Below are 14,544 nucleotides of genomic sequence, written 5' to 3' on the forward strand. Positions count from 1 at the left end.
CTCTGAGTCTGCACAGCCTGCCGGGCATGCGCAGGCAGTGGAAGCCGCCGGAGGTGGTGCATTGGTCGGTGTTACGTCAGGCCCCACCACGGTGGGTGGGCAGCTCGCCCCGCTCCGCTCGCGGGGGGGGCAGGGGGGCGGTGTCCGCTGTGGGGTTTCGCGTCATGGGCGGGACCCTCCCGGAGGCAGTCACGGAGGCCCCCGTGCCGCCCTGCGTGGCCGGGGCGCGGGGCGGTGACGCAGCTCGGCGAGCCGTGTCTCTCTCTCCGCGCCCCATCCCTTCCCCGTGCTGGGGGAGGGGGGCCTCGCGTAGGTCTCGCTCCGATCCGCACCGGATCTCTGAGCCCTGATGGGACCTGCGTCCGCTACTGCGGCGTCCTCTGCCCGTGCTGTAGCGGAAAGCACTGCTGGGCTGCCGGTGAGCACGGGCCCCGCGGGCCCGTCTCCCGCGGATACCGGGGCTGCAGCGCGAGAGGACGCTGAGGTGTTCACTTTTAGCCCAAATGGTGACACGGCCAGTGGGAGACCGGTGGTTTCCTGGGGCCGTGGACCTTCCTCGACGGCCTTGTGGACACTCCCTCCGTGCTAGGTGACTGTACATCCCAGGGAACATGGGCAGTTCTGGCGAGAAGTCAAAGCTAAGATAGAGGAAATTATTAATTGTGCCTTCGCACAGCATCTGCTGGATTGCGGAGATGGCTCCTCTGGCCCTGCTGATGCTGCAGGGGACGCGATGTTGGGTGGTGTTGAGCTGCCTCCCAGTCAGGCATCTGCCTCTGTCCCTGTGGGGCCCATGGGACCCACCTAGCAGGTGCTGCCACCTTACCAGGGGGTTGCCAGGCTTTCCCTGTGCTTAGGGGTGTGACTCATAACACCTATCAACCTTTATCATGGAAAGCTATGATGGAACTCTGTGATAAGGTTGGACAATATGGTCTGGGGTCTATTGAAGTCATGCAGGTCTATTGAAGTCATGCAGCTGCTTCGAGTGCTTGCTGCTGATTTACTGATGCCTTATGACATCCACTCTATGGCTCATGTTCTTTTTCTGCCTGCAGAATTCGGCATTTTTCAGTCTATATGGACTCAGTTGTCAGCCAGGGCAGTGGAATGGAATGCTATGCTGGGTCTGCAGGATCCCAGGTGTGTTATTGGCACTGATGGGCTGTAGGGCACAGGCAATTGTGCTGGTCCTAATGGGCAAGTTGGCTTCGATCCCCTTTTGCTTGACCAGTGCCAGACAATAGGCATGACAGTGTTGGTTCAGACCATAGAACTGGCTACTCCAAAGCAGTCATTTGCGACTGTTGTCCAGGGGGCTGATGAGTCTTTCTTACAATTTGCAGGGAGGCTGACTGCCTCTGTGGAGAAGCAGGTGGGAGATCCTGAGGCAAGGAAGCTTGTGCTTACACACCTTGCGAGATGTAACTGCAATGCCGATTGTAGGAGAATCATAGAGGTTCTTCCTGATGATCCTTCTGTCTCCCAGATGGCAGAGACCTGTGCAAAGATAGGCACCTCAGGTCATAAGATGGCTGCCTTGGCTACTGCTGTGCAGCCGGTCTGGGCAGTGCCACAGGGCAGGCAGCAACAGCAGGGGAATGCTCAGGCTAGCAAGAAACAGGGAAAGAAGGTACAGAAGGTCACAACTCTCATGTTTTGGTGTGGTCAGTGTGGAAGGCCGAACCATATGACAAATGTCTGTAAGGTGACTGTTCATGTTAATGGCCAGGCTTTGCCAGGCTCGGGAAACAGGAAAACAAGAAGCAGAGCGTGAAGGGGAGACGTGCCCAGACACAAGCTTCTCTCCAGACCCTGGAGCCGATGGAGGTCTGCTTAGCCAGCTTGCAGCCAGCACCCACGGCTCAGCAGGTGTTGATGTCTGCACCGTAGCAACAGTTGTCTTAGAATCTTGCAAAAAACACAAGGTCCCCCTGGATGCCTTTGGTCCCTTGGGTGAGGGCATGAGTGCTCTCCTTATGGGGAGATCTAATGCCACCCTTCAGGGCATCATTGTGCACTTGGGACCTATTGATGCGGATTTCATGGGACAGATTTGTGCCATGGTCTCCACCCCCCCCCCCCCCCCCCCGTCACTATCCCGAAAGGGACGCGGATTGCTCAACTTGTGCCTTTTAAATCTTCTGTTCACAGGACAGTTGACTGGTCTTGTGGAGATGGTGGCTTTGGATCCACTGGGCCACCTCAAGTTTACTGGACCACTGTCCTGACCAAAGAACATCCCGAGATGCTGTGTACCCTGTCCATACCTGGCGCGATCGAACGGAGATCTGTCTCCACGGGTTTCTTGACAGTGGCGCGGACGTCACAGTTCTCTCCCTTGCCACCTGGCCCCCGGAGTGGCCCCTGAATCTGGTGAAGATGCCTGTCATGGGATTGGGAGGAACGGCGTAATGCTACGTGAGCCAGCAGCCTGTGCTGGTTGCGAATCCGGAGGGACAGGTGGCCTTAATTTGGCCTCGTGTTACTTCAACTCCTGCTGACCTCTGCGGAAGGGATGTTCTATCCGCGTGGGGGGTGCACATCGGGACAGATTTTTAATGGGGGCATTCTCATGGGCTGCAGGTGGCTCCAGAAAAGGTTCAACAACAACCTCCTTGGAAGTATTTGGGGGTCAAAATTCTGGAACAGACAATCCGACACCAGGAGGTGCAATTTGTGCATTCGGTGACAACACTGAATGATGACCAGAAATTGGTAGGTGTCATCACTTGGTTACATCCACACTTGGGACTGACCAATGCACAACTGTCTCCTCTGTATGATTTGTTGAAAGGAGACTCTGATTTAAAGTCTCCTTGCACATTGACCCCTGAGGCATGTCAGGTGCTGGAGGTGGTTCAGCGAGCTGTTTCTGCTTGCCCGGTTTATCGCATTGATCCCTCCGTTGATGTCACTGTGTTCATTACCACTCCAGATTCGCATCCCACAGGCATCATTGGCCAATGGAGTGACAAATGGTCCAATTCCTTGCACATCTTGGAATGGGTTTTCTTGCCCCATCAGCTGCAGAAGATAGCAACTGCATTGTCTGAGCTAATTGCTTGCTTGATAATCAAATGCCAGCAATGGTGTTTGCAATTGATGGGTGTGGATCCCGCAAAAATCATACTCCTGGTACAGTGGGAGGATTTTGACTGGAGCTTTGCAAACAGTGTGTCCCTGCAAAGTGCTCTGGAAAACTTTTCAGGGCAGATCACTTATCATCTGCCCAGCCACAAGCTACTTCAGGTGGCTAAATTCACACAAATCTCTTTGCGGTCCAAAAATAGCCAGGAACCCCGTGCAAGGACCCACCGTCTTCACTGATGGTTTGGGGAAAACAGGGAAGGCCATTTTTACTTGGAGGGATGGATCTGAGTGGCAGGTCCTGGAAGGTCATGAGGATGGGTCAGCCCAATTGGTTGAATTGAAGGCTGTTGTCATGGCATTTGAGAAATTTTCCCAGGAACCTTTCAATTTGGTCATAGATTCTGCCTATGTGGCCGACATCGCACAGGGGTTGGGTCATTCAGTTTTGAAGGTCAGTAATCCTGCCTTGTTTCATTTTCTGAAGACTTTGTGATGTGCCATTCAGGCCCAGGTTCATCTGTTCTACGTTCTGCATGTGAGGAGTCACACCAATTTGCCAGGGTTTGTAGTGGAAGGTAACGCGAGGGCTGACAAGTTGGCTAACCCAGCGTGAGTAGCACCTCAGCCTGACACACTCGTGCAGGCCAATGCATTGCATGGGTTTTTCCACCAGAATGCACATACCTTGCAGAAGCAGTTTCAGCTGACGCCAACTGAGGCTCGTGACATTGTCGAGTCATGTGACAACTGTCACATGCTCACTGCGCCTTTGCCAGCAGGGGTAAACCCCAGAGGCCTTAGGGCCTTGGAGCTTTGGCAGACCGATGTCACCCAGATTGCCATGTTTGGCCGGCTCAAGTATGTGCGTGTCACTGTGGACGCATTCTCCTCTGCAATGTGGGCTTCTGCTCACACTGGAGAAAAGGGCCGCAATGTCCTTGCCCACTGGAGGCAGGCCTTTGCTGTTCTGGACATACCTTCTGCTGTGAAAACCGACAATGGTCCTGCTTACACATCTCAGAAGGTGCAGCAGTTCCTGCAGCTGTGGGGTGTCTCGCACAAGTTTGGTATCCCTCATTCTCTGACTGGTCAAACTATTGTAGAATGCCTTCATGGTACTCTGAAGCGGGTTCTTCAAAAACAAAAATGGGGAATGCAGGGTGAAACCCCGCACAGTCGGTTGGCAAAAGCTTTGTATGCCATCTTACTGTGCCACAGAACTCAAATAATCCTTTCATTTTGAATCATCACCTTTCGTTGCAGGCTGCGGACGAGACGCATCAGCCTTGAGCAAAGGTTCGGGTGCGGAATTTAGTCACCAAACAGTGGGAAGGTCCCTATGACCTTATCGCTTTGGGGCATGGGGATGCGTGTGTATCCATAGATACTGGGGTACACTGGGTACCTTCGAAGTGTGTTCGTCCTGACCTGCGTTCACAGAGACAGAATCCAGCCGACAGGCAAACTGGAAACCGTGACCAAAGCAAAAGTCATCAAGTGGATGAATCGAGTGATGACTCAGATGCAGACGACATGAGTGATCACTCCAATGATTCCTCCACGAGTGGACACTGAACATTGTCAATATTTCCTTTTAGCATTGTTAATTTTTCTTTTTTAAAACAGAAAAAGGGTGAGATGACACCCTGTTCTTCGATGTTCTTCTAAGCCTTCTGATGTTTACATTCTTGTAATGAAGTTTCTTACGCACTTTTATGTAAATAATTACTGTTTTACATTCTTTTCTGGAGGAGGAGAAATTTGATGGACTGTTGGTTTGTCCAGTGTCATTGGAGAGGTGGCACTTTCATCCTCCAATCCACTGTCACTTTTGAAAGTCTATAAATGTTGGAGTCAGAAAATAAACGTCCCTTCTTTTTTACCTTGGAGGTTCCAGCGTGCGTGTCATTTTATTTTGTGTCCTATAGCGACATGAATCTGTTTTTCCAGTGACAGTATTTGATGAGTGATCTCTCTCCCGGTCCTTATCTCAACCCGTGAACCTGTCATTAAATTTTCTCTCCTCTGTCCAGCTGCAGAGGAGAGTAAGAAAGTGGCTTTGGTGGATGCCTGGCATCCAGACAGGGTCAACCCACTACAACGGAGAATGCGGTTTATGGTCAGTTCATCACCTGCTTTTCTCATGCTGCTCAGGGAGAAGAGTTCTTCTCCTGCTCCAGCATGGGGTCCCTCCCATGGGAGATAGTTCTCCACAAACATCTCGAACATCAGTCCATCTCATGAGCAGCAGTTCTCTCCAAACTTGCAACTTGAGTCCATCCCACAGGCAACAGTCACACAATCACAGAATCAGCTAGGTTGGAAAAGACCTTTGAGATCACTGAGTCCAATCCATGACGTAACACCACCTTGTCAACTAGACCATTGTGGTCGTGTTCACAGGGGTCCCGGGACAAGGGAAGAGATGAGAATCTTGACTCCATGTTTCAGAAGGCTGATTTATTATGATATATATTATATTAAAAGAAAATTATATACTAAAACTATACTAAAAGAATAGAAGAAAGGATTTCATCAGAAGGCTAGCAAAGAAAGGAAAGGAATAATAATAAAATCTTGTGACTGACCAGAGAGTACGAGACAGCTGGACTGTGATCGGCCATAAATTAAAAACAACCACATGAGACCAGTCAGATCCACCTGTTGCATTCCACAGCAGCAGTTAATTATTGTTTTTCTTTTCCTCTGAGGCTTCTCAGCTTCTCAGGAGAAAAAATCCTAGCAAAGGATTTTTCACAAAATATGTCTGTGACAGACCATGGCACTAGGTGCCACACCCAGTCTGAAATATCTCCAGGGATGGTGACTCCACCAACTCCCTGGGCAGCCCATTCCAATGCCTATCACCTTTTCTGTGAAGAACTTCTTCCTAATGTCCAACCTAAACCTCCCCATGCACAGCTTAAGACTGTGTCTTCCTGTCTATTGCTAGTTGCCTGGGAGAAGAGGCGGACCTCCACCTGGCTATAACCTCCTTCCAGGTAGTTGTAGAGAGGGATAAGGCCTCCCCTGAGCCTCCTCCAGGCCAAACAACCCCATTACCTCAGCCACTCCTCATAGGATTTGTGTTCCAGACCCTTCATCAGCCCTTCTCTGGACATGCTCCAGCATCTCAACATCCTTCCTAAACTGAGGGGCCCAGAACTGGACACAGCACTCAAGGTGTAGCCTAACCATTGTTGAGTACGGTGGAAAAATCACTTCCTTCCTTCTGCTGGCTACACTATTTCTGATACAGACCAGGATCCCATTGGCATTCTTAGCCAAGTGGACACTGCTGGCTCATGTTCAGTCTGCCATTGATCAGTACCCCCAGGTCTCTTTCTGCCTGGCTTCTGTTCAGCCACTCTGTACCCAGCCTCTAGTGCTGCAGGGGGTTGTTGTAGCCAAAGTGCAGAACTTGGCACTTGATCTTGTTAAACCTCATATCATTGGATTCAGCCCATCTATCCAGCCTGTCCAGATCCCTCTGTAGAGCCCTCCTACCCTCCAACAGATTGACACTCGCACCCAGCTTGGTGTCATCTGCAAATTTACTAATGGTAGACTCGATCCCCTCATCCAGATCATCAATAAAGATATTAAACAGGACTGAGCCCAACACTGATCCTTGGGGGACACCACTAGTGACTGGCCACCAACTGGATGTGGCACCATTCACTGCCACTCTCTGGACCTGGCTGTCCAGACAGTTCTTAACCCAGTGAAGAGTGCACCTGTCCAACCCAAGGGCTGCCATCTTTTCTGGGAACATGCTATGGGAGACTGAAATCCAGGTACACTACATCCACAGCCTTCCCCTCATCCACTGTTGGAACCCAGGACATCCCTCTGGCTGTCCTGGATGGCTCAAGCCCCTGGCTAGGAGCTCAGAGACCTTGGCACAAAGCCAAAGACACCTGTGCCTTTGATTTTAACCCATGGAGAAAATTACCAACTTTATGTGAAGATTTACAAGCCATGAGAGTTAAAGTAGAATGGTAGTTAGTTTGTCACAGGGTGGAAAAGTAGAATTTTGGGGTTTTAGAATGAGGGTTCAGTAGCCAAGATGAAGGGATTTGGGCATGACTTGTCCTTCCTCTTTCTTCTTCTTAGCCTCCATCTTCTGGGTGATGGTGGCACTTTTGGATTGGTTTAGAGTAGAGACGGACTGTCTAACATAGGTGATAGGTATTGGAAAATTATTGTAAATAAAGTACACGTAGTTCTTAGTATAAAAAAACTAACTCCGCCTCAGGGGCGTGCAGTGTGCCACGGACCGACCTGCTAGACAGACCTCAGCGGGTCAGAAAAAGAATGCATTAGATAAGAGAAAATAAACAACCTCGAAAACCAGAGCCAAGGAATCCTGACTCCTTCGATTGCGGGGCTGGGAAAAAGAGACTTTCTAACACATCGGGGTCATCTTGACCACAGAGACTCCGAGAATCCACCAGGCAGGTAACCTGGTCATAAAAGGAGATCAGGTTGGTCAGGCAGGACCTGTCCCTCTTTAATCCATGCAGGCTGGGTCTGATCCCCCAATTGTCCTGTAGGTGCTGTGTGATCAGACTCAAGATGATCTATTCCATAACCTTGCCAGGCACCAAGGTCAGGATGACAGGTCTGTAGTTCCCAGATCCTCCTTCTGGCCTTTCTTATGGATGGGCATGACATTGGCCAGCTTTCAGTCATCTGGGACCTCCCCAGTGAGCCAGGACTGATGATAAATGGTGGAGAGCGGCTTGGTGAGCTGTTCTGCCAGCTCCCTCATCACCCTAGGATGGATCCTATCTGGTCCCATAGACTTGTGATCATCTAAGTGGCCCAGCAGGTCACTAAGTGCTTCCTCCTGAATTACAGGGGGGCTATTCTGCTCCGTGTCCCCATCTACTAGCTCAGGAGGCCAGTTGTCCTGAGGACAGCCTGTTTTATTGTTGAAAACTGAGGCAAAGAATGTGTTAAGTACCTCAGCTTTTTCCTTATCTTTGGTAATTATATTTCCCCCTGGAGGAAAAATGGAGGTTTTCCTTGCCCCTCCTTTTATTATTAATGTATTTATAAAAACATTTTTCATTATCCTTCACAGAAGTGACCAGATTAAGTTTTAATTGAGCTTTTGCCTCTCTAATTTTCTTTCTACATGACCTAATGACATCCTAAACACTTCCTGAGTTGCCCGCCCCTTTTTCCAAAAGTGATACTGAATTACGGAAAAAGAAAACAAACTCCACAACTTTGTAAAAGTTGTAAAGCCAGTATGTTTATTACAGCGCTGGAGCATGTGGGGACTGCTCCCCTTAAAAGACATGCATACCTCTGGAACTCCAGATCCTTTTTATCTCCCTTACTAATCCATATGCATGGAATTTCACAATAGGTTCATACATATTCATTTTACTGATTTTGCATTACACTTGCAGCTAGTTATCCTTGTAGCTAGTTACCCTTGCAGCTAGTTTTTTTATCAGAAAGTACAGAAAGAACTCCTGAGTCACCCTGCCCTGTCTCCCAGTCTCTTCGTCTGTTTCAAAGTTCAAGGGCCCCCCCTTTATCTCTGTCCTTTGCTGAAGCAGTTTCTTCGAGCATAGGTTTTTTTGCGAGAACAGGCAGTTAGACCAAACAGTTGTGTTTGCAAGCTGCAGACTTAATTCAAAGATGTACATTTTACCTAAAATGGATTTCTACTCTGTCTCAATACCCTGTCTTTTTTTCCCTGAGTTCCTTCAAAAGCTTTCTGCCTGGACAAGCTGGTTGTCTTCCCTGCCAGCTCATTTTTTGGCACATAGGGACAGTCTGCTCCTCCGCCTTCAAGATTTCTTTCTTGAAGTATGTCCATATTTCCTAGACCCCTTTGCTTTTAAGGGCTGTTTCCCAAGGTACCGTCCAAATCAGCATTGTGAATAAGCCAAAGTCTGCCATCTGGAAGTCTGGTGTAGAAGCTTTGTTGATGTCCCTCCTTGTTTCACCAAATATTAAAAACTATTATTTCATTGTCACTGTACTCCAGATAGACTCCAACCACCACATCTCCGACCAGCCCTTCTCTGTAAACAGCAGGTCTAGTGGAGCCTCACCCCTGGTAGGTTGGCTCACCAGCCGTGACAAGAAGCTGTACTCCATACACTCTAAGAATCTCCTAGACTGCTTCTTCTCAGCTGTGTTGAGTTGCCAGCAGACATCTGGCAGGTTAAAATCTCCCACAAGAACGAGGTCTGCCAATCTTGAAACATCCTCCAGGTGCTTATAGAATAACTCATCCACCTCTTCATCCTGATTGGGTGGTCTACAACAAACTTCCACCAGGATGTTGGCCTTGTTGGCCTTTCCCCTAATTCTTACCCATAGGCACTCAACCTTATTGTCATTAACCTCAAGTTCTATAGTGTCAAGAGCCTGCCTAACATACAGAGCCACCCTTCCACCTTTCCTACCTCACAGGTCTCTTCTGAAGATCATGTAGACATCCACTGCAGCACTCCAGTCATGCAAGTCATCCCACCATGTTTCCACGATGGTGACTACATCATAGCTTTCCTTCTGTACAATGACTTCCAGTTCCTCTTGTTTGTTACCCATGCTGTGGCCATTAGTGTACATGCACTTCAGCTGGGCTGCTGACTTCACCCCTGACTCTGGCTTACTACCCTTAGGCTCATCTCTGGAGAGTCTGGTCTTATCCCCTTCCCCCTTCAAACCTAGTTTAAAGCCCTCTCAATCAGTCCTGCCAACTCATGGGCTGCAGTAATCCGTGGTTCTCTGGGCTTTGTATGGGTCCAATCTGGCTAGCTGGAACCCAAGCCCACACGGACCTGCATGGACTGAAGATAAAAGACGAGGAGCGCTCTTCCACCACGTGGGGACGAGTATCCTGTTTATTGGCTTGTGATGGGACGCTGCTGGCTGCAGCAACCACCCAGGTGGCAAAAGAGGCCGAACCTTTACCTGCAGTGGGGTTTTATCCCCCAGGGGAAAGGGGGCAGGGAAAGAGGACTGTGGCCAATGGGATGCCATTGGGGAGGGGCGAGGGGAGGGGTATCCATGGGGCAGACCACCAGGTGTGTAGAAAGGAGTGCATGGGGAGAAACCATGTGATGAGGAAGGGGGAATAATCTACATGACATACCACACTCAGTACAAAATTCCTGTTACCCAGTGCAGAACAACTACTAAATAAACTATTTAGTGCAATACAACACCTCCACCTTTTCTGTTAACTAAAATTAAAAGGAAATGCATCGGACTATTTCTGCTGCTGATTATGAATTTGTCCACCACTCTTGTTTTGCGGGCCTGCCAATTTACTTTAGTTGCACAAACTCTGAGCAGTTGACTTCGGCGGTACTGGAGACCAAACCGTTGATAGCCTTTAAAAGTATGTGACGTAGAATACCAAATGCTAACATGACAAGGAAAAGAACAACAAAAACCAACAAAATTGTCCTAATTATAGAGGTCCAGCACCCCGAGAGTCCCCAGTCCTTGAACAATCCGCTGAACCAGTCCTCGGATTCCTGCTTGACTCGTCCAATCAGGCTTTTCATTTCTCGGAGAGTTGCGTGGACGTTGGGTGCTTTTGATGTTAGGTTCATGCAGAACAGTCCTTTAAATTCCTGGCACTCATGTCCATGCAGCAGCAGGAGGAAATCTATGGCTGCACGATTTTGGAGTGTGGCCTGCCTGGTAATCTCCTTGTCCTCTAGGAGGGAGCTGATGGCCGTGGATGTCAAGTTTGCCTGTTTGACTACCCAGCACTCTAGGTGGCCCAATTCACCTAGAGCTTTGGCTGCTGCAACCCATGGATAGAACAGGGATACAGCGAATTGCTTTGACTTGGCCCAATGAAAGATGTCTGCATCACAATTTGGGTCCAAATTGTCTACGCTTCTCTTATGAATTTTGCTGACCAAATTGCTCTTTTGAGTCCACTTGCTAATCATGGTTTGGTTGGGTGTCAACAGGGACAACCGCCCGATGGTACATGGCCCTCCTAAAAGCTGAGAAGGGATTCCTGCCCATGTCCGATCCCCACAAATTAAAAACAAACCTTTGGGGAGGCTCTTGGGATGTGAATGGTCTGGATTGTCTGCTGCAACATGGCTTAAAACCTTACACCACTTTTTGGCAGTGAATTCCTCTCGATACTGTTTAATGTTGTTAAAAGGTTTGGTGTCGGAACGTGGGATAAAGAAGTGTATGCAGTATGGTGCAGGGGAGGAGCCCAAGAGCTCTAACTCTTGAGGCTCCTGAGCAGCTCAGGGTAACTTTGGAAGCCACTCCTCTATGGGGTTTTTAATCATTACAGCTCGCTGGTGACGGATATTATGTGGTTCTGTGTGATTTGGTTTGGGACTTGGGGGAGGTATAAGCATATCTAATTTGTCTGTGAACTCTCCAGCTTGCAATGGAATCTCTACCAGGCAGGTAGACATTGGGTCTTTCGCTGCTGCTGTGGACAGGCATATATTTTCCTGTTGGAGCGTATGTGCCAGGGTCACCCAGATGTTTTGGAGTGGCTGAGGAACGATCCACGCAGCTGTGAGACTGCACAGCGTGAACAGGATGACAACTCGGACAGGGCTCATCATGAGGTTAGGTAGGAGGTAGACTTTCTGATCTACAAAGGAAAACAAACATTTTTTTTAAAAAAAACACATACAATTTCATGGGTCTGCCGGAATGCAGCTAACTCTCTTAGGGAGATTCTTCCTTCTTTTTCCGGCGGCGTCTTCTCTTGGAAGTGACAGCTGCTTGCTTCTTATCCCCATCTGCTGGAGCTGGATTTTTGGGGACGAAAGGTTTTACCCACTTTTGGGGTATCCATCAAGGGCCTGAGGGGGTGGATACACACGTGTAACCACGCCCCCAGGTGATGAGCTCATAAGGACCCTTGGTTTCCCAGGCTTCTGGGTCCTTAATGAGAACTGGTGGACGCTGTGACAACTTAAACCGATTGTTATTATTGAAATGACGTATTACCGGAGGGTTCATGTTTTCAAAGGAACAATTCAGAAAATTGATGGTAAACAAGGCCTTGCAGAGCTTTTGTTGTGGAGTCATCCACACTGCAGAATTGCCCTGCCTAGCCAGGACCTCTTTGAGTGTGTGGTGGGCACGCTCAATCACAGCTTGACCTGTGGGGGAGTGGGGAATGCCTGTTCTATGCTCCACTCCCCACTGCTGGACAAACTCTAGGAACTCCTTGGAGGCATACACTGGGCCATTGTCAGTCTTAATCTCCCTGGGGACCCCCAATACTGAAAAGGCTTGCAGCAAGTGTTGTTTGGCATGCGCAGCCCTTTCCCCTGCATGGGCAGAGGCATAAACCGCACCTGAGTATGTGTCTATGCTGACATGTACGTATTTCATACGAGCAAAACTGGGAATGTGTGTGATGTCTGCCACACTTCACAGCTCCCAAGGCCTCAGGGGTTAACCCCAACACCCAGGGATGGCACTGCCTGAAGCTGGCAATTGGGACAGGTGGCCACAATGGCTTGAGCCTGACTGCGTGTTAACTGGAACTGACGGATTAGACCTGGAACATTCTGATGGTATTGTTGGTGACTTAGCTTTGCCTGTTGAAAGATGTCTGGAAGGCGTGCCATTTCTGCTGGGGTGGAAAGGGAATCTGCTTTGCTATTACCTTCTGCGAGCTCGCCTGGCAAATCGGAATGTGACCTCACATGCATCACATAGAAAGGGTGCTCCCGCTGCGAAACCAAATAAATTAGTTTTGAGAGCAACCTGTGGAGATGCCCATCCTCGATCTCTTTGAAAACTGCCTACTCCGCCCTGGACACTATTCCCGCCACATGGGCTGAATCGGTAACCAAATTAATTGGCTCCGAAAACTTCTCAAAGGCTCTTACGACTGCAGCTAGTTGAGCAATCTGGGGCAAACCCTCCACAAACTCAACATCAGCTTCCCAATGCTGAGTCTGGGGATTTCTCCAAGTCATCACCGACTTCTGGGATGCTCCGGACGCATCAGTGTAAACTGTAAGCACCTTGAGTGGCCTACAACTCCTTTTCTCAGGAGCAATGAGGTGGAATTCGTTGTTGAACAGCTTGTGTGATGGGGCCTGGACTGATACCTGTCCACTGTAGCTGTCCAGGGATAGCTGGAGACTGGCATTGCTCTGGAGCAGGTTGTTGAACCTCTTTTTGGTCAACCTCTCGGGAAAGCTCTTTCCCTCCTTAGCAAGGTGGACTGGAAGGTGAATACACTGAAAGTCCCAACCGGCCAGCTCACACAATCTGAACCTGGCCTTCCAGATCAGCTGAGCTATTAGCTCCTGTGGCTGTGTGATGGTTTTGGATCGCTGATGGGAGAGGAAAACACACTCTATGATTAGAAGTGGATCTTTTTGTACTTCAAACCACTGGAATATCAACCTGTGTATGTGTGGTAGCTTCCCCAAAACAATGAATTCGAAAGGCAGCTCGGGCTTATAACGATGAGCCTGCCTCTTGGCCAAAGCCTTCTGCACTTTTTGGAGGGCGGTTTTTGCCTCTGGGGTCAGTTCCCTTGGAGAGGCTAGCTCTCTCTCTCCCTTCAGTAAATTGAGAAGGGGAGCTAGGTCCCTGTTGGTGAGGCCCAGCCAAGGCCTGATCAAAGACCCACACAAGGAATGGAGATCTGCTAGGGTTTTGGGATCAGTCTTAATTTCCAATTTCTGTGGAACAATAGTCTGCACAGTGATTTGCAAGCCCAGGTAATTCCAAGGTGGCATCCTCTGAACCTTGTCTTCCTGCAGTTGGAATCCAGCAGAGGTTAAAACTTTAACCACTAGGTCAAGTGTGTCTTGGAGTATTATGTCATCGGGGGCACACACAAGCACATCATCCATGTAGTGCAGGATGATTGCCTCCTTTTTCTGGGCACGCACTGGGGACAGCAGTGAAGCCACGTACCCCTGGCAGATGGATGGACTGCATTTCATCCCAAGGCAATACTTTCCAGTGGTAGCACTTCATTGGGGCTTTTCGGTTGATGGTGGGAACCGAGAAGGCAAACCGTGGTGCATCCTCCGGGTGTAGGGGAATATGGAAGAAACAGTCCTTGATGTCTAGGACAGCCAATTGCCAATTTTGGGGGAGCATTGTTGGGGAGGGCATCCCTGGTTGGAGAGACCCCATGTCCACAATTCTTTTGTTTATTTCTCTAAATCATGGAGGAGCCACCAGTTATCCTTCCCTGGCTTTTTTATTACAAAGACCGGGGAATTCCAGCAGCTAGATGTCTCTTCAATGTGTCCTTTAGCCAACTGTTCTGCCACAAGCTCCTTGAGCGCCTCTATCTTTTCATTACTGAGTGGCCACTGTTTTACCCAGACTGGGTCATTTTTCAGCCATGTTAATTTGTGAGCGGGGCGCTCGACAGTGGCCGCTTCTAAAAATCCTGGGGTGTCTTAGGGATGACCAATTTGACCCCCCACTGGGACATGG

The sequence above is a fragment of the Molothrus ater genome, chromosome W (assembly GCF_012460135.2).
Source record: "Molothrus ater isolate BHLD 08-10-18 breed brown headed cowbird chromosome W, BPBGC_Mater_1.1, whole genome shotgun sequence".
NCBI lineage: Eukaryota > Metazoa > Chordata > Aves > Passeriformes > Icteridae > Molothrus > Molothrus ater.